The sequence below is a fragment of the Mus musculus genome, chromosome 6, assembly GCF_000001635.26.
Source record: "Mus musculus strain C57BL/6J chromosome 6, GRCm38.p6 C57BL/6J".
In the NCBI taxonomy this organism is placed as follows: domain Eukaryota; kingdom Metazoa; phylum Chordata; class Mammalia; order Rodentia; family Muridae; genus Mus; species Mus musculus.
Window position 1 is genome coordinate 55,430,979 of NC_000072.6, and position 25,940 is coordinate 55,456,918.

The 25,940-nt window shown below is 49.5% G+C and overlaps 1 protein-coding gene across 10 annotated transcripts in view; it reads left to right on the forward strand.

The window, feature by feature from the left end:
* The first annotated feature begins 20,522 nt into the window (after window positions 1–20,522).
* The window catches only part of Adcyap1r1 (adenylate cyclase activating polypeptide 1 receptor 1), a 49,955-nt gene continuing 44,537 nt past the window's right edge, over window positions 20,523–25,940 (forward strand). For 2 of the 10 annotated variants that reach the window (XM_011241152.3, XM_011241153.3), the window contains exon 1: window positions 20,788–21,390. The gene's annotated coding sequence lies outside the window, so the exon portion shown is untranslated. Of the gene's footprint in view, window positions 21,650–25,940 lie in introns of all 10 variants that reach the window. The other 8 variants (NM_007407.4, NM_001025372.2, XM_011241150.1 and 5 more) reach the window with 7 other exon arrangements.

Here is a 25,940-nt window from a genome sequence, read left to right on the forward strand (position 1 = left end):
TATGATGTCTAGTTTGGGCAATGTTTACCCCATTATACGGTGACTCCATTTAAATTCCTTTTATTTATGTTTGTATTTCACGGTGCTTCTGGAGTAGTAAGTTTCTGTATGACTTTGCAAAAGGCCTTTGTTATTAATTGTCCTTCCCCATACTTCCCCATTTACCCTGATTTCCCAACACCCTCCCCATTTAATCCTCCCATTCCAGGTTCCCATTTATGTTTTTGTAAAACTATAAGCTATTTCCCTCCTTTGGAAGATCGCCTTCTACTCTCTAGGTCCTTACTCGGCAGCTAACCTATGGGGTTTTATGGAGAAACACATATATAAAAAAATCTTGAGAGATAACATCTATATTTATGAGACAGCATACAACTTTTCTTTTATTTAGGTTTTGGTTAAGGAGGTTAATCTTGTACTTGTGAGATAAGACACGACTATGCAGCTGCTCTGTCCTCTCACAGATCATCTACTCTGCATCTTTCCTCTGCCCTCTTTCCTTCTTTTTTCTCCCCCTCACACTTTTAGAATAGACCTCACACTAGGAAGAATAGAACACACATGTCGGAGTATGTCAGCATCTAGTGGCCTGGACTTTCTCCCCTAAGGGTATAGGTTTATACAGAGATGGTGTCTGCATTTCATACTGGCACACCCACAAGCTATCACTTGGCATCTCTGATAGATATTTAGAAGAACACTTAGGCTGGGACCAGATTTTGAAATAACAAAGACCTCCTGCATATTGAACATTAGGGTACTGTCCAGGAGAGTTCAGATGCCCTGTGTAGTTTGGTACAATAGTCAAAGCCCTGTACCTGACATACCATGAATGATAGAGACTATTAGCATCCTGTAGTGGGTGCTGATAGCACAGGCCCTTGGCTCTATACTTGGAGCTCCTGATGTTTTTTGTAGCAGCTGTATTATTCTCCTAGCTGATATGCCTGGATACTCAGTCCACTAGTGAGTAGTGGTTTATCTGGATTGAAAACCTGAAGAGGGAGGACCAAGGGAGGTTCCTTATACTCATGCCCTCAACTGTAGCACTTTCTCCAGAGACTCCCTGGATTCTACTCTAGAACTCAAGCATTTTTCAATTATGGAGAATGCCAGGATATGTCCAAACTATGGCTTGCTTGAAAGTGGCTGACTGACAACATAAAGGAGCCCAGAGGGCTGTAAAAGCATGGAAGGGCTTCAGAGAATGCTGTCCAGTATGGTTTCTAAGCATGTTTAACATCAGGGCTACAAATCTAACCAGGCAACTCAGTGACTAAGACAGATGACAGCAGAATGAATCTGACTACAGTAGGTTCTGGCCCAAGGCCTGCTGACTGATCTCACACTTCCTGCCCAGCCAGGACAACCCTTGGAATGTCCTTGGTTATCCCCTTGGGATAACCCTGGGGAGTCCTAAACTGGTTGTATTTAGTGCTGTTTGAGATGCTGTCTTAGAATTCCCATTGCCAAAATGAAACATCATGACCCAAAGTATGTTTGGGCTGAAAGAATTTATTTGGCTTATACTTCCACATTGTAGCTCACCGTTGAAGAAAGTCAGGCAGGAATCTAAAATCAGGACTGATGCAGAGGCTGTGGAAGGGTGCTGCTTACTGGCCTGCTCTTCCTAGCTTGCTCAGTCTGTTATAGAACCCAGAGGTGATCTTACTCACAATGGGTTGGACCCTCCCACATCAATCACTAACTAAGAAAATGCCCTACAGACTTGCCTTACAGCCTGAACTTATGGAAGCATTTTCTTAATTAAGGTTCCCTACTCTCAAATGACTTTAGCTTGTGTCAAGTTGACATAAAACTACCCAGCATAGATGTTGTCCACAGATTTCTACTTCTCACATTCCATATCCACCTAAATGGTTTTCAGATAGGTTCATTGGGGTTAAGACAAAGGAGTAACTTACAAAAATGGCTTTGGCATAGCCAGGGACACCAATGTAGGTTCCTACATCTTAGCCTGGCTTCTCCCAGATGCCCCAGAAAACTCCATCTTCCTGCCTGATGATTGAATTCCAACATCTCTGTTTTAGAGAATAATTTTATTGTCCTGATTATGCATTTCAATGTTCTAAGCCACCTCCCATCTGCTTTGGAGGCAGGCCGAGGAAACACTATAAACGCCTATATACAATCATTATGCTCCCATTGACCATTCAACTCTGGCATCTGTTACCTTGTGCAATGGAATAAAGGAAGATGAATCTGATCATGGATCTCAACAGGATCATAGTCAGTGTGAGGTTAGCAGCAGAGGTGCTAGACCCTGGGCCCACCCAGTGGGAAGATGGGATGTCATAGCCCATATACCTGGCAGGCATTGTGATGGTCTGTAGGCCCATGGTGGTTACGTACCATCCCTGCTTTTAGCACGAGTCCTATAGGATCCACTGGCTACAATCTTTGCTAAGTTTGCTAATGTTCCATGCCTCAGTTTCCTCATTGGCATTGTGATAATAAAATCAGCCCTCTTGTTTGAGGCTTGAACCTTGGAGCTTTGGCTTGGACTGTGGCAAGCAGAGGCCTGTCCCAGAAAGCAAAAGTCTAGGGGGGGGGGAACCCAATTCTTCACTCTGTTCTGGGATCTCATAGGCCTGTGTGCCATCTGAAACATTGTTTTGTTGAATCTGTGTGAGTGCTACTTTGGGTAAATGTGTAACAGGCAGAGTAGCCCTTTGCTTGCCACAATGGACGAATTTAAGGAGTGTTAGTTTCCTCTGCATTAAGACATACAGGCTATCCTGAACGCCATGAGGTGGGAAAGAATATTAGAGGTGATGGGAGCAGCTGAGAAGGCCAGGCTAGACCAGAGGAAAATTCCATACTTATCAATTCACCCATTTTCTGGATATGATCTATGTCTGGTCCCTGGTTGGTATCCTGGGGTAGGTAAGTATGTCTTTATAGGTCTTGCCCACAGTAGCCCCTATGCCAGGGGAAACAGGGTAGATATACAAAAGCTTGCCTGGTGTGTGGAGACACCAGAGGCTGGGGTTGAAGTACAGCTCTAATAACATGTAAATGCCAAACTGATTGAAAGGCATCCCGAGTGGAAGGAGCACATAGACAAACAGGGACAGGAGACCATCAGGTTGCAGCAAGTTGCCTCCCGACTGCTTCCCTTGGCCACCTCATTCAGTGAGCTCAGCACTCTTCCTGGGGGCGTCTCCCTTCCTGGAGGAAAATTCAGAGCTGTAGTAAACGATCGACTGTCTAGTCTAGTTCTGAAACAGAGATCAAACCTCAGTGCTGCACAGATTAACAGTATATATGCAAACTCAAAGTCTCACCAGGACCTTGGAGAATCAGAGAGGCCAGCGGGAAGCCCGAGTAAGGCTAACAGGGGCCCAAAGGCTTCTGGGAACAGGGGATGCCAGAAGAGGAGAAAGCCTTACTAGGAGAGCTGAGGTTACTCAGCCCCATCGCACGGCAGATGCAAGCTGGGAGCTTCTTCATATTATGCCTCACTAAGGAGACAGGCCTCTTCTCAGGCACAAGGCTGACATGTTTTGTTTTCCCCAGATGGGGATAATCAGCCTGTTAGGGAGTAGGGATGACAGCTCCAGCAGCAGGCGGGGGCTGGGGGTGGGAGGCCCCAGGCTGCAGGCAGCTTCCAGCTCTCAAGGGAGCCCAGGCTGCCTGTGTGACAACCTCCAGCAGGTGGGGATTTCTGTTTGCACCACAGAGAGGGCTGTGGAGTAATTTAACTCAGTTACATGAGCCCTGAGAATCAGCCTGGATCCCCTTTCCCTTTAATTTATGCCCAAGTGTCTGATTGAAGAGCAGCAAGCCAGTCTTCCCCAGTTCCTCTGGAAAGGTTGATCAGTGGCCCTGCCTCGGGCTGAACTGGGCATCTCTAGATCTTGTGCAGAAATGTTGAGTCTGGCTGCCCTCTTCACTTCTTTGGGAAGACGGCCATAACTCCTAGTCCCTTGCTGAGATTCTCCTACCCCTACCAGCTCCCCAGCCCTCAGCTTCCAGTCCCATATCCCATCCCTTCACTAGGATCTGTGTAAGGTTCTTTCTTGGTTCTGGTTCTGGTTCTGGTAAGGGTGAGGGCAGAGGTTCCTGCCACTTAAGGGGACGATGCCCAGGCAAGCCTGTTCTGAAGCTTGGCCAAGGTCTTTGGCTTGCTGATAAGCGTTTCTGAGCACTAGGCTAGGAGGACATTTGTATCTTGTCCTGAGTCAGGGCAGAGCCAATGTGATGTCAGTCATTCTTCACCCTGAGGATAATGGGTTTCCTCCTTGAGGGTCTCTAGGGATCTCAGAAGACCCAGCATCTGCAGACTGCAATGGGCTCTTTTTCTATTTTCTTATCATCCTATGTCAGCTTTCATTATAGGAGATCAGGGTAGGTTGGCCTTTCTGAGGGGCTTCATCCCTGGCTCTGTCAAAAAATCCTCCCAATTCTAGGGCCGAGCCAACTCAAGGTTTCTCTGTCATAGCCCTTGGCTTCTTTCCCCAATCTCTTCTCAGCACCCCCTTTCTGGGTCCCACCCAGGATGCAATTTCCATCTCTATGTTTACTCATTGGCTTTCTGCATATCAGAGTTTGGAGTCTCCTTCCATCTCCAGCTGTTCCTGGGAACAAGTTTAATAAGGACCTTTAATAAAGTCTGGGGTCTTAACCGGGAAAACCTGCACGTTTATACCCAAGCCTGTGTGTTCCTCTGTCTGTGTACCTGGCCATCAGAGCCCAGGGTGAGCCAGAGTACTAGCTTAGTCTTCAGCACTTCCCCTCAGTGAGCTGGTTAGCCAGGCTCTGCACCTCAGTCCCTCATGTACTTAGTGGTTGCATCCCTGTGAGACCCCAGCAGTATGCAGACAAGGTTGTTGTCCCCCCAAAAAAGCACCTCTGGGACCCCAGGCCATCTGGCCTTCTGCAGCCTCGTGGAACAGCTTTTCTCCTCTGTGGTCTCCCTGGCAACACAGAGCCACCTGCCAAGCCTGCTGCCGGGGCCTGGTGCCCGAGCCGATCTTTAGTGCCACATAGAGATGGCTGATGGCAGGAGCCAGGGTGAGGCTCAGCCTTCCCAGCTGTCGCAGTCAGCAAATCACACAAAGGCTGAGTTGGTGGGGGTGGGGTGCTAGGGCCAGGGGTCCTGGGAAAATAGCTTTGAGGTCCTGGCTGTACCCCTCACAGTGACCTTTGCTCTCCAAAACACTCTGTGGGCTTTTGTGACCTGGACCTCGGTTTCCCTACCTACCAAAGGAAGGAGCAAATTATCTATCTCTCCAGTTTAATGACTGAAGACAAGAATGGAGTTTAGATACAGAATAGACCTCAGGTAGCTAGTGGCCTTTGGACAGCTGCCCTAACTGCCCTACAGGTCTTTGTAGGGTGCATGTCTAATGGGCATTTATTACCAAATATCCCCAAGACCCAGAAGCTACTATGACCATTGCTTCAGACTGCTGGGAAAGCATTCTTTCCCAGTCTCTCCCAAGACCACCAGCTTCTGGTGGCTGAGCATCTATCAGATCATAGGCACTCTGTTAAGGACACCATTGCTTTCCTGTCTTGAGAAATTAAGATGTTAGAGCTGCTTCTGAGAAAGGAGTCCAAAGGAAGGGTAGGTGTCCGGGAGAGCTCCGGAGACTGCTGCTTCTGAGCACAGACAACTGGGCAGATCAAGGACAGGACAGGAGGTGCCATTATACTTCAGCAGACTTCCAGGTTCAGAGCAATGATTCAGTAGCTTCATCTAGCCTGCGGCCCATAGGTTCCTAGTCAGGCCTTGGATAGCAGTGGAAATGGCTGATTGTAGAGGGTTTCCTTTGGAATTAGGTAACTATTACCAAACAGCAAGTCCATGGGGGTTCCCCTCAGCTGCCGTAGCCCCTTTATGTAAAAGAAAAAGATGCTCTCTTTTTCCCAGACTTGACTCTATGGTGAGTGGTCTTCATTCACTTACACCTCCACAGGCTATAATTGAACCAGAATTGCTATCCATTGCAGACGGCCAAGCAGAAACTGAAGAGCAGCAACTCCTTGACCAAATACTAGAAAATCCAGGGGCAATTCCTGACCAGTCTCATGGGGGAGGTTATGTTGATATTGAGCCTGAGACCCAGAGGCCAGAACAAGGGCTTCAGTTCCTTCAACAAACACTAATTGAGATCACCTGCCTTTGCAAAGGAAGGGCTTGAATCAAGACAGACAAGGTCTCTTTGGTTTTGGTGCTTGTGCTATATAGAGAAGAGACTAGAATAACAGCATGGGAGGTGGGCATGGAGATAGCTATACCTTGGGATGAATAGTGACCGTAGAGTATTGGTAGATCCGGCATGAAGAAACACATCTAGCAAGATGCTTAGAGCTCTAAGCTACAACCCATGTAAGAAGATGGATAAACAGAGTAAAGGTCAAAGGGAGAAGCAAAGCACGTGGAGAGAACAGGTGGAGAGAATGAACTTGACCTGTCTCATATCACGTGAGGAGGCTGCAGGAACTGCAGCTAACGGTTGAGGAGGATGGAGGTGATGCCCTCTGCAAACTAGGGCCAGATGTGACACTGTCAGCTCCAGGGAAGGGCTGGGACTTTATCTTCAGCACGGTGGGAAGCCACGGCAGCAATTTACAGTGCTTGAGTGAATATGCTGTGGGGGAACCATAAAGCAAGGGGACTATTTGCACTCCTACTGGCCAGTGCCATCATCACTAGGCACACGTGGTACTTGAATGTTCTGCACATGGCTGGTTCAAATGCAGATGTGGTGGGAATGTAAAATAAATGCTGGATTTCAGACTTGGCAATGAAAAAGAAGGCAAAACAACTCATTCATAGTTTATGCTGGTAGAATTTTGAAATAACATTTTGAATTTAGTGGGCTTAATAATATATACTATTAAAGTGATTCCCCATGTTTCATTTTAACACAGCTACTAAATGTTTTGAAATTTTACATATGACTCCATTGTGGCTCCCATATTTTTCAGTGGGGGCAATGACAAGTGGCCAGAGATAATCTTGATTAACAGGTTCCTATTTCTAAGCACCACCCTGGTTTCCACATACCACTTGATTTTCACAACTGCATAAGGGACATATCATTCTTATCTTTGATTTATACATGGGGAAGCTGTGTCCCGGAGAGGCTAATTAACTCACCCAAGGCTGCACAGACACTAAGCACATAGCTGGCTGCATAGTCTGGGTGCTGAATCACTTCCTCTGGGGATGAGGTCTGCCCGGGGTGGAAGTGGTGGGGAGGGGTGAGGAGGAGTGAGTCAGAACCTGCGGGGGCTCAGCAGGCATCAGTGTGGGACCACAGCAGGTACAGGGAAGCCTAAGGAAAGACAAGGGATCCAAAAGGCACAGGGGATCTAGGTGTGGACAGCAAGAAAGAGTGCTGCCATTCATAGAGATGGAGCATGAAGGCTGAGAAGAGAGCCCCAGGAGATCTGTGTGTCCTGTCGAGAAGGTGGATAGATTTTCAATGAGATGTGGAGTGTAGCTAGGTATTGTGGGCAGAGAGCCTTAGAGGTCAGCAGGACGACCTAGAGAGTTCAGATGTTGAGTGAAGGTCCTGAGTACAGCAGGAAGAAAAAATGGGGGCTAGGAGAGGACCTCGGAGGCAAGGACAGAGAGGCAAGGGGCAAATGCATCAGGGTGGAGGTGATGGTGGGCATAGTTCACTTTCACGCTCATTGGAGACATCTTGAGAGATGCCCAAGGCAGGGCATCCTCAAGCTAAGCCCTACAGGCACCAAGCTCATCCTTGATCCCCAAAAGCTAGGTAGCCAGCCCTTCCCATGAAGGGCTATGTCAAGTAGCCTCAGATATATACGAGCTCTTCAGAATAGACAGTGACCCCAGAAACTTATTCATTTGGGTGTTGGACACACACTTTCCTGGGAACACTACTTATACAACAAGACTGGATTCTGGTTTGACAAAAGACTTGTGGTCACCTGATTCCTGGTGCAGCCTTGTCTGGCTTCTACTCTTAGCTGGCCTGTTCCTGTCTGTCTAGGGCTGGATTGGGCTCTCCCACCCTTTCATTAGAGCTGCCACCCCAGCTCTCCAGGTCCTCTGTCCCCATCTGTCCCCATCGCTAATCTCTCCATCTCTGGCTTCTCTTCAACTGCACTGCCTGTGGAAACAAGTGCCTTGTCGATGGAAAAGCCCTTTGGGGACAAACACAGGAAATTAAGGAGTATGCACAGTAAGAAAATCCATTCTTCTTGGATTTCTGAAATCTGTGTTATGGCTTCTGCTGAATGAGTGGGATCTTTTAGCCATTACTTAGGCCCATGAGGTTGGCCACGTGGATACTATTAGGATAGTATCTGTTGGGGATACTACTGGGATAGATCTGGTGAGATTCCGCCACACTTTGTCTGTGCTTCTGGGGCTGAAAGGCCAATGGTTGTCAAGATGTCTTTGGTAAAATGAGCCTTCAGGTCATTGGCTAACACCCAGGGCAGATTTGCTGATGGTCAGCTGAGACGGGAGTATTGTGACAGAGGAGACATATGCACAAGTATCCAAGATGTATGACTCTGAGTGTGATGTGCTAAGGGATAGTTTTCCTCAGGGATGAGATGGAACCAACCACCCTAGGTTTCAGTTCATCGGGTTACTGTTGCTCTTTGGGACTCTGGTTCTGACTACAAAATGAAGGTACAAAATGGATGGGTTTGGTTTAAGGTCATTTCATATATCACTCAGTCAGAAGCCTTGGCTGTTCATCTCTATGCTAAGACTCACAAGAGCCCCAGTGAATAGTGTCCAGAGCCCTGAATATAAAGGCAGAAACTGCTCCCCTCTCACTTCCCAGGCCAAATGCTACTTTGAAACCAGGCTTAGATGGCAGCTTGCAACCAATGTATCTGAAGCCTCTGCCCAGCAAGGGGGATCAGCTGTGTGAGTTCTAAAACCTCGTGGAGGGCAGAGAAACATGGCTAAGCTGTGCATGAAGAAATAGAAACATGGCTGCCATAATAGCAGGTGACCCAACAAGGGAGGTGATAAAGTACAGGGGGACACAGTAGCCTTACCTGAAGGAGGAAAGGCAGAGTTGGGTGGTTGAGGTAGAGACTCCTTTAATTTACTTGAGTTGTTTCAATATATCCCAGTGGGGTAGCCTGTTAGGACTTCCATGAAGAAGGGGGAATCAGCCACTCACTGTCCTGGCCTCAATTCCTTTTTGTTGTCTCACCAGTGTTCCAGGAGCCATCTTATTAGATCTAATGCCATATACAGCAGATCAGGACTCTTCGAGGAGTCACAGGAGCCTCATCAGGCAGGGCTTTCATTGGGGCACAGTGACAGCATCACGAGATACAATTGACTAAGGATTTAGAGTTTGAGATTGGCTCAAACACTCTATATAAGTGTATGTGCTGTGCAATAAACTCAAATCTGCACCCTGATTCCTGGGATGTGAGCCTCTCACTACCGCCTCCCCCATCCCTGCTCCTGTTCCCACATCTACCCTGGGGAGCAACAACAGTAGAAGATGGGGGCAGAAGAACCATTAGGATGGGGTCTGTGAGGCTAGTTTCACAGGCAACCTTGTGTCTTGGTAGGGCTAACCATAGTTCTCTTCCTTTGTAGATGGGATCAACAAAACCACACGGTCAGTTATAAGGGGAGGAACTGATAGCTTGAATGCTTGTGAGCCTGCAGTATACACCAGTGCTTTCAGACAGGACAGCAGCTGCAGTGACAGAACTCACATACTGGTCCTACACAAAGGGCTCCTTCCTAAGGAGTCCCGTGGTGGTGCACATTCCCTGGTCGTCGTTGCCTAGGTCAGCTGCAATGCCTAGAGAAGCTCCTGACATGCTGTGTGTGGGAGGGAAGTAGGCAAAGAAAAGAGGGTGATGCCACTCCAGAGCCCTTTATTGCTGAGAGGACAATATATGTCCAATCTGATTTCCCTGTCATGTTCCCCATGGCCATTGCCATGGGCTGACTGGGCAATGGCTAAGGGTCATCACTCTTTTCTCATCACCAGGCAGGAAGAGGAGGTGTGAGAGGCCCTGTGGGGACAGGTGCTGAGTTCAGGTCTTCTCACTGTGCCCCTCCTCCCTGAGCCTTCTATCCTGGTGTTTCAGTTATCATCTATCCAAGTAGTTCTGCCCTTGGTTGCTCATGAGAGTCGAATGGGGAGCTTTAAGAAATCCCAATGCCAGATCTTGTCTCAAATCCCTTCCATCAGAATTTATACATTGTGCCTGGTTAGCCGAATTCTGAAATAGTCTTGCGCTGCCAGGGTGAAGAACTCCTGATTTGTTTCTAACCTCGTGCTTGCTCTTCCAAATTCAATCTTTCCTGAGATCCCCATTTGCCCCATTGATATCCCTTCCTGAGCTTCCTTTAGGATGCCTCAAACCCATCTGGCCCAAGTCCAGTTCTTAATCCACGTGAAGTCTCTCTCTCTCTCTCTCTCTCTCTCTCTCTCTCTCTCTCTCTCTCTCTCTCTCTCTCCAGGCTCCTGCCCCCATCAATGTATCTACCAGGTAGACAATCACACAGCCTGGTGACAGCCATAGAATCTGCCAGCTTCAACCTCCAAATGCCTCGTGGCTAGTCCATCATTCTGAAGATCTGCCTCATCAATAGTAACAGTGAGCAGCGGTGTCAGAATGAGAGAGAAGCAGACGCCTTCCTTGCATACTAATCCAGAAGGGCAATTCACACATAAGCCGGGTCCTTCTTGTGAAGAAGCAACACTCTCCTCTTCACAAGGTTACTCTGGGCTACACGATCACACGTCTGTTCCCGCCAATGGGAAGAAGAAAGCGAATGGTGCATCCGTGATTCTCCCTTCAATAGAATATACTCAATGTTTTCATCCCAGTGCCCTGGACGCTATCACATACTCATACCACCTGCTCCTCAGCCCCACTAGCTGTGCTCTTTAGATGGCCTCTTGTTTCTCCATCTCTTTCTCTCTCTCTCCTTTCTACAATCTCCTAGTTCAGACTCAACCTGACTCTGCAGCCAGCCTTTAAGTTTTGTCCTCTGCACCCTCCAGCCTCCTTTCTTTTTTGCATCTTGGGAAATACTGGTCCTCTCTTTAACTGCTTTCCTCCAAGCTGAAGGTTAAGACCCCTGACCATGTGATCTAACTCTATAGCTCAAATTCAGTACCTGTCTTTTGCTGACTCTCTAAGCACATGGTCTGGGTACAGTGGGTCCCATGCATGCTGTACCTTTTCTCCATGGTCTGTGTTTTATGTTTTTTCCACTATAGTTCTCCTGACTCATGCTATTTCCCTGACTTGACCTTCAAATCTAAGATCAGGCAACTTCTTTGGGACAGCATCTTGAAATCTGGTTGGGATCCGAATGACCTGCTTCCCAATGTCAACATTCTAGTTGTGTTCCATTAAGAGCTTAGTCATTGCTTAAATGCTGTGCATTCCATTTGACAAAATGGCCTAAAGGATGCATCCCAGCAATTTCAGTGTGGCACTGTGACTAGCCCTTGAAAATCCTCACTGACACTGCTTGCTGCACAGATTATGAGCAATATACGTGGGAGTAAAACTCAGGGTCCCGACTCCCTAAGAACTCAAAGGAGATACCTTTGAGTAGGGGATGAGCAATGGGAAGTGTGGCGATAGCAGACTCTTGTGTTCAACGTGGAAATACAGGCCTGGACGTGTCCCAGACCTGCTAGGATCAAAAGGGCTGCTACACATGTGGGTCTGGACCTCTGGAGTGATGTCCTGCTTGGATCAATGAACACTGAATTCTCTATCTGGATTAAGGAACTCGAAAAAGGTAGATGCTTACTGAAAATGTAGTGTGATGGATAGTCTTTATTGCCAGCTTACTTAGACAGAGAGACATGACCTAGAGAATTAGTCGAAAAAGTCTATGGGTGTGTCCATGAGGGTGTTAATAGAGAGGTACTTGACCTGTGGGATAGGAAGTGATGTGGGAGACTTGCCTTAACTGTGAGTGGCATCATCTATTAGCCTGGGGACCTGGACAGAATGAAAGAAGGAAGAAGTCAGCTAATGCACAGCGTGCAAAGTGTTGCCATGTCTCCCTCCCCTTTCCCTCCTCCCCCCTTCCTTCTCTCCCCTCATGGCCACCAGGAGGTAAGTGACTTCACTCCAGGTGGTGCTGAGTTTAGTCAGCAAATAGCTTCTAGGAATGGCCTCAGCTTGGGTGCTGAGGGAACGAAGAAAACACAACCACCCAGATACATAAAGAAGCTGGAATTGGGTGGGCTCTCAAATGAAGAAACCTCAGTACCCCAGAAGCTTAGCATGACTATTATAAAGAATTGTTAGAGAGAGGCAGAGTGAATCAGTCATTGCAATTGTGAACAAGACACAAGATCATTAGATACAGATAAATAAGGAGGTAAGGTTTATAGCAAACAGCTTGGTCAATGAGGCAGGTTTAGCTAATATCAGCATGAGCAGTCTCTGTAGGGAACAGTCTTCAGGCTGTAAACATCTATGAGGAGAAAGCTATGGTGGAAATTTTCCACACACTCTATCAACATCTACTAATGGGGCAGAAAGGAAGGCTTTGGAATTTCTTCTCTAGCCCAGAGTCTCACTTCCAGTGGGGAAAGAGGAATTTGCTGTTTTCTGAAGGGTCTGAAACTAGGGTCCTGGATGTGGCTGTGTTCATGTCAACAGCACACTTTCACTCAGGACCTACAGAGTGGTTTCCTTCATAGTCGCTCACCAATTCTATTACCAGACTGCATCTCCATCTCCAACAAGATGACGCTGTTCCCATCATCCATGTCTTGACTCTGGGTGGGACTAACATCTGCCCACTGACCTTCTCTTAGACTCTGGAAAGAGACTGGAAGGACATTTGGCACAAAGCTACTTCTGAAATTAATGACACACACACAGCAGGGCAGGATGAGTTCAGGAGCACGGGAAGGGAGCCTAAGCTGCTGTTACTTTCTAGAAGCGAGCAGGTCTCAGGGAACAGACGGTTCTGTAAGAAGAATCCTGCCTTCTGAGAGAGCTCTATGGAGCTGGAAGAAGTTCAAAGATGCCCACTGCTTGGAGACTCTGAGTAGGGTCAGGGCTCTGTCCTGAATGAAGATTACAGGTCATTTTGTGGCCTGAGCCAAGGCTTTCTCAGAAGCTAGGATTAGAGGCCAGTTTGAGACAGGGTAGGGGGCCAGGCCTGGCTGGGATGCAGTAATGGCTGGCTTGAGTCTATTGTGGGCATGCTCAGGGCTTCTTAGGAACTTCTGCCATCTTTTCTGGGCTCAGTCTTTCTACTCTCCAGGCTCTGGGTGTCACCGTCCTTGCCTTAACCTCCCAGTCATTCGTGGCACAGACTCAGGGCTTGAGAATTCAGCTACAGAAAACCTTCAGTATCTAAGGTTCTCTGCTGACTGAATCTGAGGACTGTCCTGATCAGGGGGGAGAGGGAAGTGCTGGGGCCTGGGGTCCTGCCAGCACTGGCAGCTGGATGAGCAGCTGTAATGGGATTAGGACCAGTTTTGCCCACCTCCCTCCCCCAGTAGCCTCATTAGGATGCAGTGTTGGCTCTGCTGACTGGGCCAGGCAGCTCTGTCCCCTCCCCCAGCTCTGCCAGTGCCTAGCAACCCTCACAGGGGAGCCCTTTCCCACCATTCTGTCCACCAGCCCAGCCCTAGGCACACACAAGCATCACTTGCCTTTAAAAAAAGAAAAAAAAAAAAAACACTGAAAGGGAGCCAGCTGGTCTCTCCAGATCTTCCCATGATCCAGTTCTGAGTTTCTTCTGAAAGTCTAGGTTTCCTTTCCAAGTGTCCTGCTTCCTATCAGTGATGCTCGGGTAGTTTTATTGTGGAATCTCTGAGTCATGTAGTCTATTCTAGAAAGCCAAAACCTTCAGGATTTTAGGGCAGGGGTCTCAGACTTGTTAGGCTGGACTGTGGTACTTGGTGACTGTGTCGCAGAGGAGTGTATGATCTAGAAATGGGGCCTATGGCTGTGGATCAGAGTGACACAGCCAAGAGATGCTGGGAAAACAGAAACTTCCTTTTATTCTCTGGAAATTCGGTTTCTGAGGGTGCCTAGGGAAGCTGGGATTCAGTCTTCAGTTTCACAACAGTGTCCAGCTCCCCTACGCTGGGGCTGGAGCAACAAGTGAAGGAAGCCTTGGTCCTCAGGCAGTTTGTGTTGGCTTAGGGGAGACAAGTCTTACAGAAAGAAACAGGTGGTGCATAGCATGTGCACAGAGAATGATGTGGAAGAAAAGGGCAACAGTGGTGTAGCTGTGCATTAACCCTAGCACTGCCAGGAAGGAAGGAAGGAAGGAAGGAAGGAAGGAAGGAAGGAAGGAAGGAAGGAAGGAAGGGGATCTTTGGTCTAGCCTGGGCTAAGTAGGGAGAGCCTGCCAAAAGCAAGCAAGCAAGTAAACAAACAAAAGTAAAGCAAACAAATTGACAAAAACAATATAAAAAAAGAAAATTAGCAAGCAAGGAAAAAACCTAACTTTATTTTTACATGCTTACCCTATGCTAAGCATCATACATCTCTCCAAGATACAAAGACATACACAGGCACACACACACACACACACACACACACACACACACAAATACACACACACACACACACACACACACACACACACACACACACATTTCCCTAACAACCTTAACTACCCAACACTTTTATTTAGTTTTGCTTTCTCAGTGAGGAAATAGAGGCACAGGAAGTTAAATGTGTCAAACTGGCAGTTTGAACCCTGAAGGCTAGTTCTGAAGTGTCTGTCTTGCCAGTATTGCTTGCTTCAGTGAAGCAGGAGGAGATGACAGGGCTCATGGTGTCCGCGATATGTGAGCAAGACTGAGGAAGGTAATGAATGCAGAGATCTGAAGAAAGGGTTCTGAGCAGATGGGTCCCTTCGGGAGTGGGCTGGTGGCTTCTCCCAGCAATAAGGATGATGGAGGTAGCCCCTTAGTCTGGCACTGAGGGAGGCTTCCCACAGGGGGACTAGTAGAAGCAGCAGGCTCAAAGAGATACTGAGACTAGCATCTTATGAAGATGCCTCAGCTCACCCCTGGCCAGAATCCTTCTGTAACCTTTCCCTCCAGGCCAATGCAGATTAGTTTCCTCATTCTGTGGAAGTGTCCTCAAAACACAAAGAAGCGGCTAAAGAGACAGCCTGGTGACAGAGATGGTCAGTCAGGCTAATTAAGAATAATTGCAAACACCTCTCTCTCTCTGTGGTGGCCATGCCAGGGTGAAACAGATCCAGGGCTGATTTCCACAGGAACCTGAAGAGAAGGGCAGGGGTCGGGGAGGTAGCTGAGCATCTTCGACTCTTCTTGCACATCTATCTCCTGATACACAGAAGTAGCATCAGTGACATTAGGGTTGAACTGAGAGGGCTGGCAGCACCTTTGGACAAACGACTTTGTCTATCCAAGACTTGGGTTCTTCATCTGCATACATATGATTACCATGTCCCTAACCTATACAGCTTGATGAGTTCCTAAGATGACATCCCAGAGCCTGTCACATTGTAAGCTCCTGAAGAGTGCTGCATACATTGTTTCAGCCTTACCCTCTGTGGCTTTGGACAGGTTGATGTAGTTATTTTTCTCTGTCCAGGGCTTTGGACTTCCCACCGAGGTATAATAGCCACAGGGGTTGGAGACTCACTTGTAATCAGCCCAGAGTGGATGCCCAATACTGGGTATGCAACCAGATAAGCACAGCCTCTGACTTCAGAGACCTGCTGTAGCAGGGAGTTCCAGTCCAGCCCTCATACTCCATGATCCAGAAGATGGGGACTGTGGTAGGTTAAAACTTAAGTACCTACAGTCCCTGCCCCTGGTGTGCAGTCCCATATTCTCCCACCCTCTTGGGTGTGGACAGGACCTATAATATTGCGTGATTTTGATTTCCTGATTGGAGCTCTTATGAGTCAAAGGGCAATGGATCTTGCTGATGTTACTGAGTCTGTTTCCCAGTGAGTTGCCTTTAGGTGTGGGAACAGGGAACTTTGAAAGATCTTAAGCCCATCAGATGAGCCCTTTGAGAGAGATATCAAGGGCTGAGAGGCAGCATAATGCTGAGGGTTACAGTGGCAAGATTGGGCTCTCAGCAGCACCTCTAAAAGCTAAGGCCCAAGTTCTACAACCACAATCGACTTAATTTAGCCAACCCCCTTGGGATAAGACCCTGTGCCTCCATGGAAACCCTGGGCTAGGTCTCCTTTTGGTTGATTCCTTATAACATTCCAAGCAGAACCAATCCCTGAATCCATGGAACTGTGACGCATACCGGGTATATTACCTTAAGCCATTAAGTTTTCAGTAACATTTTGAGTGACACTAGAACATCAAAACCATACATACTCGGTCTTGAGTATTTGCAAAGCCTTACGCCAGACCCTTCCCACCAGCTCAGGGTCTAGAGCCCAAGGACCCTATGAATTTTTTGCAGATAGTTCTCCCCATCAGTCACAGCAAAACCATTATTTTATCAGCGGCCAACATGTTCCCAAAGTTGATCATCAAATAACATTCTATTTGCTCTACTTTTAATATAATTATCAACATCATTTGTATGACATCGACTCAGGTCTCAGCCTGTAATAGGCCCTCCATTATTCTGAACTGCTTTTTTTGGGAATGGCTGTATTCATGCCTCACACAGGCTGCCTCCTCCCACACGAATTATCTGCAATTTCTATACCCCTGTGCCTGCAGAGGCTCTTTATTAGAGCCAGGAATGGTGTGGGGCTGGGGCAAACTGTCATTTTTAGCGCAGTTAAGACAGACTTCAGGAAAGTGCAGGGGCAGTAAGTGGGAACTGGCTTTGACTGTGGTATCTGCAAGGAGGGGGCAGACGTGATGTACGAATTTATTGTGACAGGAGCTAGAGCTAGCCAGGGGTAGCAGACCCACTCCTAGCTGAGGGTAGGTATGTGCAAAGTGGCCTTGAATTCATGTGTCCGATTTGTGATATAGGCTGGAGTGGTACTTTCTGCAACTGAAGAGGCTGTGCACAAATACCAGGTGTGAAGAAGACAGAGCAAGGGATGTAGGGATATGAAAAGAATCCTATGGGGCAGGGGCGGGAGCAGGAGAGAGAGAGGGGGAGGGAGGGAGGGAGGGAGAGAGAGAGAGAGAGAGAGAGAGAGAGAGAGAGAGAGAGAGAGAGAGAGAGAGAGAGAGGAGATGGTGTGAGACAAGAACTATTTCATTCTCCATCAACTATGGGTTCTAAGAACGTCTGGCTCCCATGAGTAACCAGTTGAGTCCCTGGGGAAGGCACTACAGAAGGTGAATGGGAAATGTCACTCATTCTCTGACAAGCATTGCCTGAGAGTGATGAAGCCCTGCCTCTGCAGACAGGCCCTGCGGTCTGCTTTCGATCCCTCAGGAGGGAAGATCTCTATCCCAGAGGAGAAGATGTATATTCTGAGCATGAATCTGCGTGTGGTACCACCCACTGGCTCACACCTCTGGGGGTGCATGCTGCATGGAAAGGCGCACTGAGTATGCATATTTGCCTCTGCACTCCTCCGGGCTGGACAGACGATTTGCACATCTATGTACCTAGGTCGGAGAGATGTAGGTCTGCACACAGGTCTCTTGCTTTTCCTCCGGGATCCAAGGAATTATTTATCTCATCCAGTCTACCCTGACGCCCATACGTTCCAACTTCCCAGATGCGTAAGTTTTTATCTACGAGTTAGGGAGGCACAGGGCTGGTTCTGATCGGAGACCTGCTCTGCTGGTAGCTATAATGCCTTGTAACTGGAGCATCATTTCTGGTCCTGAGCCTTATGAGTGACAGCCCTAACTCTTGCCCCTGTCACCCCCCCCCCCCTGCTTCTCATTCCAAGTAGTCTTTGCCTCACTCATCTCTATCCAGGGCTGGGCTGTGGAATGGGTAGGGGCCAGAGAACTTAAGCCTGGTCTTTGAGGAATGCCCAGTCCCTCTGAAGATGCTTCTCTCCTTCTCAACTCCAGGTAGCTTCCAGGGCACCTCAGGGCATTTCAAGTACACCAAGGCCACCATCTGCACAGCATGGTTCTAGACAGAGAACTAACATGCGTTTCCTTTTATCTCAGGGTGTCCCTAGGTCTGGGGATCAGACCCACCAGGTCCCTGCTCTGACTGTGTGAGCAGACCACTTTGGGAGGCTTGCACGCAAGGCATGGGGAGGGCTTCTCACAGTGTTCCAGAGCACTCCAGCTGTATGTTAAAATACCCTAGGGAGCTTTCAAAAAACACTCCTACCCGAGCCTCTCCACAGACCAATTATCTAATTATCTGTGGTGGTGAGGCCTGGGCAGGGGTGTTTTTTCAAAGCTTGTGAAGAGATTCTGTTGAGAATAGTTAAGAAGGGTCCTTTCTCTGAGCAGACTTGGTTCTACAGAGTGGGAGCCTGCCAGGGATGCCAGGTCTTTACCCCGAGACACCTGTGTTCTGGAAGGTACCGCTTATGTCTGAGTGGCGCCAGGGCTGGGCTTGTGTCACGGAAGGAATGGCTGTGCAGGAGAGATGAATGCTGGGTAGGGTGACCTGGCATTCATCTCCCTCAGTCCCTCATCTCAGGAAATTGAATTAAAACCCATATTTTTCAGCTGCTGCCTGCCCAGCTGGCTGGCTTGTGGAGAGGGATGAGGTAGTGAGCACCTCAGGGTAGGAACCATGAGTTTCCTCATTCTCCAATTCTGGGAGGGAAGGCACCTCAAGAGGGCTCTGGGAACCTTTCGTTCCTACCCCAATGCTTTCCAGAGCCAGGCAGCGAGGGTGGGGACGGTAAGCTGCGAAGCATGGAGAGTCAAGGTTAGAATTTGAAGTTGGCTTTTTGGGTGAGTGACCATAGAGATAATGGGAAATCTTGGCTCTGTTCTTGGTTTGGGGCACCAGAATTGGTGTAGTTCTTATTCATAGGAACACATTTGTTAGGAGAGCCAGAGACAAATCCCCGAGTCAGGCACATGACAAAGAAGCCCATGCTGGGCCTACAGAATGATGGAGGGCATAACTCACAACACATTCATCTGCTGGGGTCTGGTAAGTCATCTTTGTGCTCCTGTGAGGTGAATCAACTAGGAAAAAGCATCGCTCTTGGATGACTTCAGGCATACCTGGCTCTTAGGTTGGGTACAAGTAGTAAGTCTGACTGTCCTCTACCTGGAGTCTGCCAGGGACTCACCTTCAGGCCATAGGCTGTGAAGCAAAGGGAAGACATGTGGGTTTACATGAATGTCTCATTTCTTTCTGCACAGCTGGTTGCCTGGATAGAGGAAGACACCCACCATGACTGTCTTTCTCATATTCCATGATGTGCACCTGCTAACACACAACAGAAAGCAGGGCTCTGGTTCCCAGACACAGACATGAAGAACCAGCAGTATGTAATGAGCCAGGAACTGGATGCACAAACTCAAAGCGTCAGGATTCCCGTAGTGGAGTGATCTGATCTACTGTGGGTAAGTGATTGCATCTCCCCCTCCCTGGCAGCCCCTAGTGCCAATGTCCCATGTTTCATGTTCCACTTCCTATGTGGAGGCTATCAACAGCCCTGCCTCCCCTTGAATGTCTCGCAGTTTGCAGAGTACTTTCACAGGTGACATCTCATTTGATCCGTCCTACATCAAGGCTGGAGGCCAAGTAGAGAAGCTGACCTCCAGTTTGGGAAAACAGACCAGAGAGAGATGCAGTGCGTTCTAGAGCTGCTCCTGATTGACTGCTGACTTCTGCCCAGCGTCTAGCTGTACTCTCCCTAGAGGGGGTCCTGACCACTCTTAAGAGAGAAGACATATTCTCCACTGCTCTTCCTTTGGAACATGGCCTGAAAGAACACAAGCGAGTGCCAGCTGTCTACGAGGTGACCAGTGCTTCCTGGACTAAGTGGGGAATCATAAACTTGCTGTCTGTATATAGGACACTCCATACATCTTTCTGGAGCATCAGGTTGCTTCCTATTCTTAGCCTTTCTGTTTTCATTGTGAAGTCGGATGTAAAATGATCATGTAGGTCTTACCAGTTAGGGTTCTGTGTGGCTCCCATTCATGGGTCTTCTCCATCTCCTTGTCCTTTTGTTTTCAGCTAGACTGACCTTGCTAACAAAAGGCTCAAGTTCTTTCTCCTTCCCTCTTCTTCCTTGAAGGTTCTTCAGAAGGACACACATCAAGGGTGGCTCAGAACTTGCCTGAACAGGCAATGACAGAAGCCAGTTGAGACTAAGTGATGGGGATACAAAGAACTCAGGATGCTGTGACTGGACACAGTTATGCCAAACTGGAGGTGGCAGGATATTGGCACTGTGACCTTATTTGACTGAGTTCTGCTCATTAAGCTCCTGCTTATCAAATTGTACCAGAAGAAGGGTGAGTACACCATATCACCAACAACAATAGTAATTTGTTTAGCATCAGTGAATATATGAGCCTAGTACAAGTTTGCTACTGGCACACAGACTGTTCCTACACAATGTTGTTCTTCTCATGAGCCCAGAAATAGAAACGATGTGGTGCAGGTGAAGAAGTGGAGGCTCAGAAACATCAGGCCGCACACCCAAACTCCCAGAGCTGGCAGGGCAGTCTCATTTATTTTTAACAGACTTCCCGTAAGCACCTCTACTCCTTTTCTGGCTATAGAGGTGTTCTCTGGGGTGTCACATTCGAGGACATCTAGATAGGCACCTGCAATTCATCCCTTCTAGACCCCTGACTGTGAGCAGAGGAGGGCCCAAAGAGGGCCAGGGACTTGCTCAGGTGGCAGGTTGCCAGAGGAGGCTTGGAACACAGAGAAGAGAGGGAGAGGGCTTTCTCTAGTGGATGTTTTGCTGTTGGACAGAAAGGTGGTGAGCCCTGAGGAAGGCACAACTCAGCCCGGAAGCTCTGCGACAGAACTGGGAAAGGGGGGCTGTTACCTCCGCCTCCGCGCCCTGGGTCCCTGCTGCAGCTCTGGCTTGTGTCAGCGCGGTGGTCCTCATCCAGCTCCCCATCTCTGCCCCCGGCCTAACCCCGCCCCCCGGGCTCTCATTGGCCTGCACCCCACCCCCCGCCTGCGAGGTCTGCCGGGGAGGCGGTGGTCTATCGCCTCCCTCGGCCCCGGGCCTGGCTGCGCAGCAGAGGCGGCGCCTCTCCCGCAGGACAGAGCCGGTCGAGTGGCACAGGGTGGGCTAAAGGAGACGAGGGACGCCTCGCTCCGATTCCCGACTGCGACTGGCTGCGACTTTGGAGCAGCGCGGTCCCTTGTGCAGTACGCACACACCGCGGCGCAGGGACACACAGACTTGGCTGCTCGCGGCCACACGCACCGAGAGACCAGGCTCGGCGCGCGCTCCGCGGCGCACACGCTCCAGCCAGTGCGGCTCTGGGCGCGGATTCGCGGGTTGCGCGTCCTCCTGCACCTTCAGCCCCTGCGCCCAGCAGTCCCGACCAGCCCCGAGGCCATCAGGTAAGGACCACTCCTGGCCTGTCCTTCTGCTCCGCACTCGCCCAGCGCCAGACCCTTTTCCAGCGGGGCCCTTGGACCCCTCCTTCAGCCCAGAGGTCTCCAGGAGCCGCGTGCTCTGCCAAACCCAAAGCCAGCGAGGGCCAACGCGGGGCACAGAGTCGGAGCCCATCCTCTCCCGCCGCCGCGGGCTGCCTACGCTTCTCTCTGCTCCATCCAAGTGTCGGACCGTGGCTTGGAGCACATTATTGTAGACCATTCAGTGAGTATCGGCCTAGCTGTCTCAGCCTTTTCTGGTGCCAGAAAGAGGCATTCAGGGGCACGAATGACACTACGGCCAGAGATCCCCCAGAGCTCGATCTCCCTGTCTCCAGGTCGGACCAAAGCGCCTACGTGGATTTGGAAAGAAATGCTGGAGGGTCTCTTGGGAACTCGGTTCTACAGTCTGCAGGGCGTTTGAGGGATGAGCTGCGGAGATAAGATAGGGATCAATTTAGTTTGTGCCCCCAATAGAGATAAGCTTTAGCATTGTTTTTAAAAGGATAGCCCTACGGCTATAGGACTATCCTAAGGATAGTCTTTCCCCGGGGCTCGGGGAGAGGTTGACCAAGAGACGCTTGGGGGTTGGTGGTCTAACAAGGAAACGCCCTGCAGGGCCTGTGGGGGAAAATCGCTGTGGGAGTGGGGTTGCTGTAGTGGGCCCCTCCGAGACCCCTGATGTTTGTTTTAAAGGCCCAGGCTCTGCAGTAGCTAGCTGACTACTGGGAGCAGGATCATATTGTCAGCAAGAGCAAGGGACCAGGCACCAGTTCGTGGAACTAGATCTTCAGGAGCAAACACGCAGGAAGGGGATGGCGATGGCATTTCCCTCGCTGCTAGGGAGTGGAGCTTCAGTTCTAGGAACCCAGAGCCTTCTGGACCACCTTGGCATGAGAGGGGGTCTGGCTAATTCCTCAGTCCATTTCAGGGCTGCTGTGACTACTTTTCTTTACTTCAGGCTGTATGTCCCATAATTCCCTCATGGCCTAAAGAGAGAGAAATAGGCATCTGTTTGGATTTTTTTTTCCCTGTGGCAGCTCAGGTGCATTCCTGTGAGGGTATGTAGGAATTTAGAGCCCATACAGAGGACGTGGAAGGCAGTCTGCCCCCAGACTGCAGTTGGACTGAGGCAGACCATTCGGAAGGTCAAGCTGCAGGCTGGAGGGTGGCTGTGGGTTTGGGACAAGGGTTACTTGTACTGTGATGAGGCCTTTTGGAGCCCAGGGATAGCAGGTAGCTCTTTGCTCAGAAGGCCTTGAGATGCATCTGATATGGTGGCAGGTAAGGCTGGAGGAGCCCCCATTCCCAAGTGCAGGCCTAGGACTCCTGCTCCTCATTGACCTTGGAAAGAACAGGCAAAGGCCCCAGTCTGGACACAAGCCAAACTCTGAACACACAAATTAAAGACAGGACATGCTGGAGCCGGCCTTGAGCCAGATCTTCTGACCAATCCATCAACAAGTGTGTGTGGTGTGACCAGGAGTCAGATGTGGTCCCTCCTACTTTCTGCCATCAGTAGTGGTTCATGGGTGGTGGTGCATCTGTGCTGAGATCCCCAAGGGTCTGTCTGTCTGTCTGTCTCTGTGTATCGAGGAAACATGTCTGTGGTGAGCCTGGAGGAGGACCTTTTCCTGTACTCCCAAGACTGAGCCAGGCTAAAGCTCGCATTCACATCCTGTTTTGTGTGTGTGTGTGTGTGTGTGTGTGTGTGTGTGTGTGTGTGTGTGTGTGTGTGTGTGTTTCAGGCTCGTGGGGGGCTGATTGGGGAAGCACTTTGGAGCTCTTGTTTTCTCACATGGTCACCTCTCTGTCATGCTCCTACTTCTGGACACTCCTTTCTTCCATTTGTATTGAATGGTGACATGGACTCAGTGGATATTTATAGATCAGCACCCAGGTGGGAGTCTAGAAAGGACAGTAGCTAGGGCCACAAGGCGGTTTTCTCACTGAGGAGGTGGTCTGGCAGGGATGCGTTCTGTTCATCGTTCAGGATTGTTGACCAAATGGCAGAACCCAGGGTGCCCAGTGCAGAGGTTTGCCTAGGATCAGGAGTGTCATGCTCACCTGAGAGTCACTGGCTTTGGAGCTGACCCTGAGGTGACTGAAGGGCCTGAGGATATGTGTGAGGAGAGCTGTGATGCCCCAGGCAGGAGAGGTGGGGGCTTTTTTACCCCCAGAAGGCAGAGAGGCCTCAGAAGCTTCCAGCCACCTCTGACTAAAAGGAGCTGGGCTTGTACGTCTGAATGGATTGGCCCTCACGCTCCAGCTGCCTGGGAACATGGAGGCAGGAAAACCCTTCGCTGTGATGTGTTTGTACTGAGCTCTGGATGCCGTCAGAAGCACACAATAATACCCACCCCCACACTGACACACAGAGGAGTGACACACAGCTGGGAAGGCATGTACGCGTCCCTTGATACCTGCCTGGGCGCCGGGATGAGAGAGGGAAGTAGGCAGCAACAGAAAGACATTCTCACGAAAGGTCTGGGAACATTTGGTCACAAAGCCAGCCTTAATGAAGGTTCAGGTGTGTGTGTGTGTGTGTGTGTGTGTGTGTGTGTGTGTGTGTGTATACACTGTGTTGCAGGAGCCTAGAACATGGGATGTGACTCCCCCCTCACCCTCCCGTGAATCTAGTTAGTATTTTAGACTCTGTGGGCATTGCACTTGACTATAATGACTTTGTCCTGCACAGAGGATATATGAACAGAAACTAAACTTGACTATGTTTTAACAAACATTGCAGACACCCAATATTTTGATTTCATGCAATTCATTATTCAGGCAATTCCTTTTTTAAAAAAAATTCCTGGCTACTTAAAAAATGCATTGATTAGAATCTGTACTTGACTTTCTGGCTGTTCAAAAATTAGGAACAAAGTGAATCTGAGCAGCCAGGAAGATTTGCTAGCCCCTGGGATGGAAGGTTAGAGGTGAGAGGGTCTAAAAGGTTGAAGAGAAAGGATGTCTGATCTGAGGGCTCAAGATGCCTGAGCACAAGCTGTTCCACTTGGTCTCCAAGAGGCATCTGTCTGTCAGTCCTGGGGGAAGTCTCCACTGTACTCAGGGGATGCCCCCACCCTTGCAGTGTAGCTGGAGCCAGCACACCTTAAATACCTCTGATGTTGTCTTAGCATGCTAATTCGTTCTTGAACCCCTTCTCCTGTTCCTCTTAAGAGGGAGAAGGCAACCCTAAATCTCACCTTGGGTCTCACAGTAAACTTGGCAAGACCTCAACAGCCTTGTTCAGGGCTGGGGGCCAGAGGGTAGAGCGAGTAAGTGCACTGGTGGGCTTCCAGGAGGTGGTGTTCCAAGGCTGGGGTGGTCTCTCTCCTCCCTGCTCTCCTTGAATTCTGAGTAGTACCTGGCTTCCTCAACCTTCTCTCTGGCAGATGGGCATGTAGCGTACTGGCTGAGAGTACTGGCAGCCACTATGCACCTTGGAATCTCCTCACTGAGAACCTATGGCTCGCAAGCTCACCCTCCCCTCTGCTTCTCTCTTGCCCTGCTGTCCTCCTGGGACCTTTCTTTCCTGACACATCTTCCAGGGATACTTCGTTGTCATGTTGTCTCAGACCTCAGAATTCTGCCCACTTTCCATCAACCTAGTCCTTATCCCAAATGGCTCTCCGGTGGCTCCGCTCAGTGGCCATGAAAATCTCTTCCCTTGGTGGGGGTGTAGCAATAGTTTCTCATTCAGTGCCATCCCCCTTTCCTGGCATAGCCCTTCAGTGTCCCTAGCTGTTAGACTGGCTCCAGACTCCCCTACCTCCTCCCTGCCTCCTGCTGTTTTGCTCTAGAGGTGGCTCTAGTGGAGGGCATGTGTGGAATCCAAGTCTGTATGGAGAAGGGAGGGATGGACCCCTGATGTGCTCTGTCCTCTTTAGGTGCTCCTTAGGGCGAAGGAATTCAGGGTGCAGGAAGGATGCAGAGAGACACCAGACTTCCACTGATTGTCTGGAGCAGCTGAGGGAGGAGTTGTGAGTGGCCTGCAGCAGAAGCCATGCCCCCGCTGAGAGTAGAAGGTGGCCTCTGCTGGGTTTGGTGCAGTGAGGGTGCTGAAGGGTCTGCAGATCCCCCCTTCTTCTGACTAGGAATGTCTCGAGGTCTGTGAGTCACCAGTTCTTCAGTGCTGACTGGTGATGCAGCCCTGGCTCTCAGTCCCTGCTCAGCTCAGCTTCAGGACTGCTAGGGCCCAGGGAGGGCAGACTTTCTCTGGGTGGAGGGGTGGGCATGTTCTGGGGGTCTCCAACACTCCCCGCAGTCCAGTCCACATCCCATTCCTGCTTGGCACATCTCTAGGCTCGCTATCCCATGTAACCTTGGGGAACACCCTTCCTACTGGGATGCTTTCTGTGTCTTAGTTTCACAGTGATGAAGCAGCTTTTCAAGTTGATCTCAGGCAGGATGGAAATGTTCTGTTCATAGCTGCTCTTCCTGAAGATTGGGCAGGTACAGGTAGGCTTCACATCTCTGCATGTGACAGCCAGGAGCAAAAGATCTTCACACCTCTG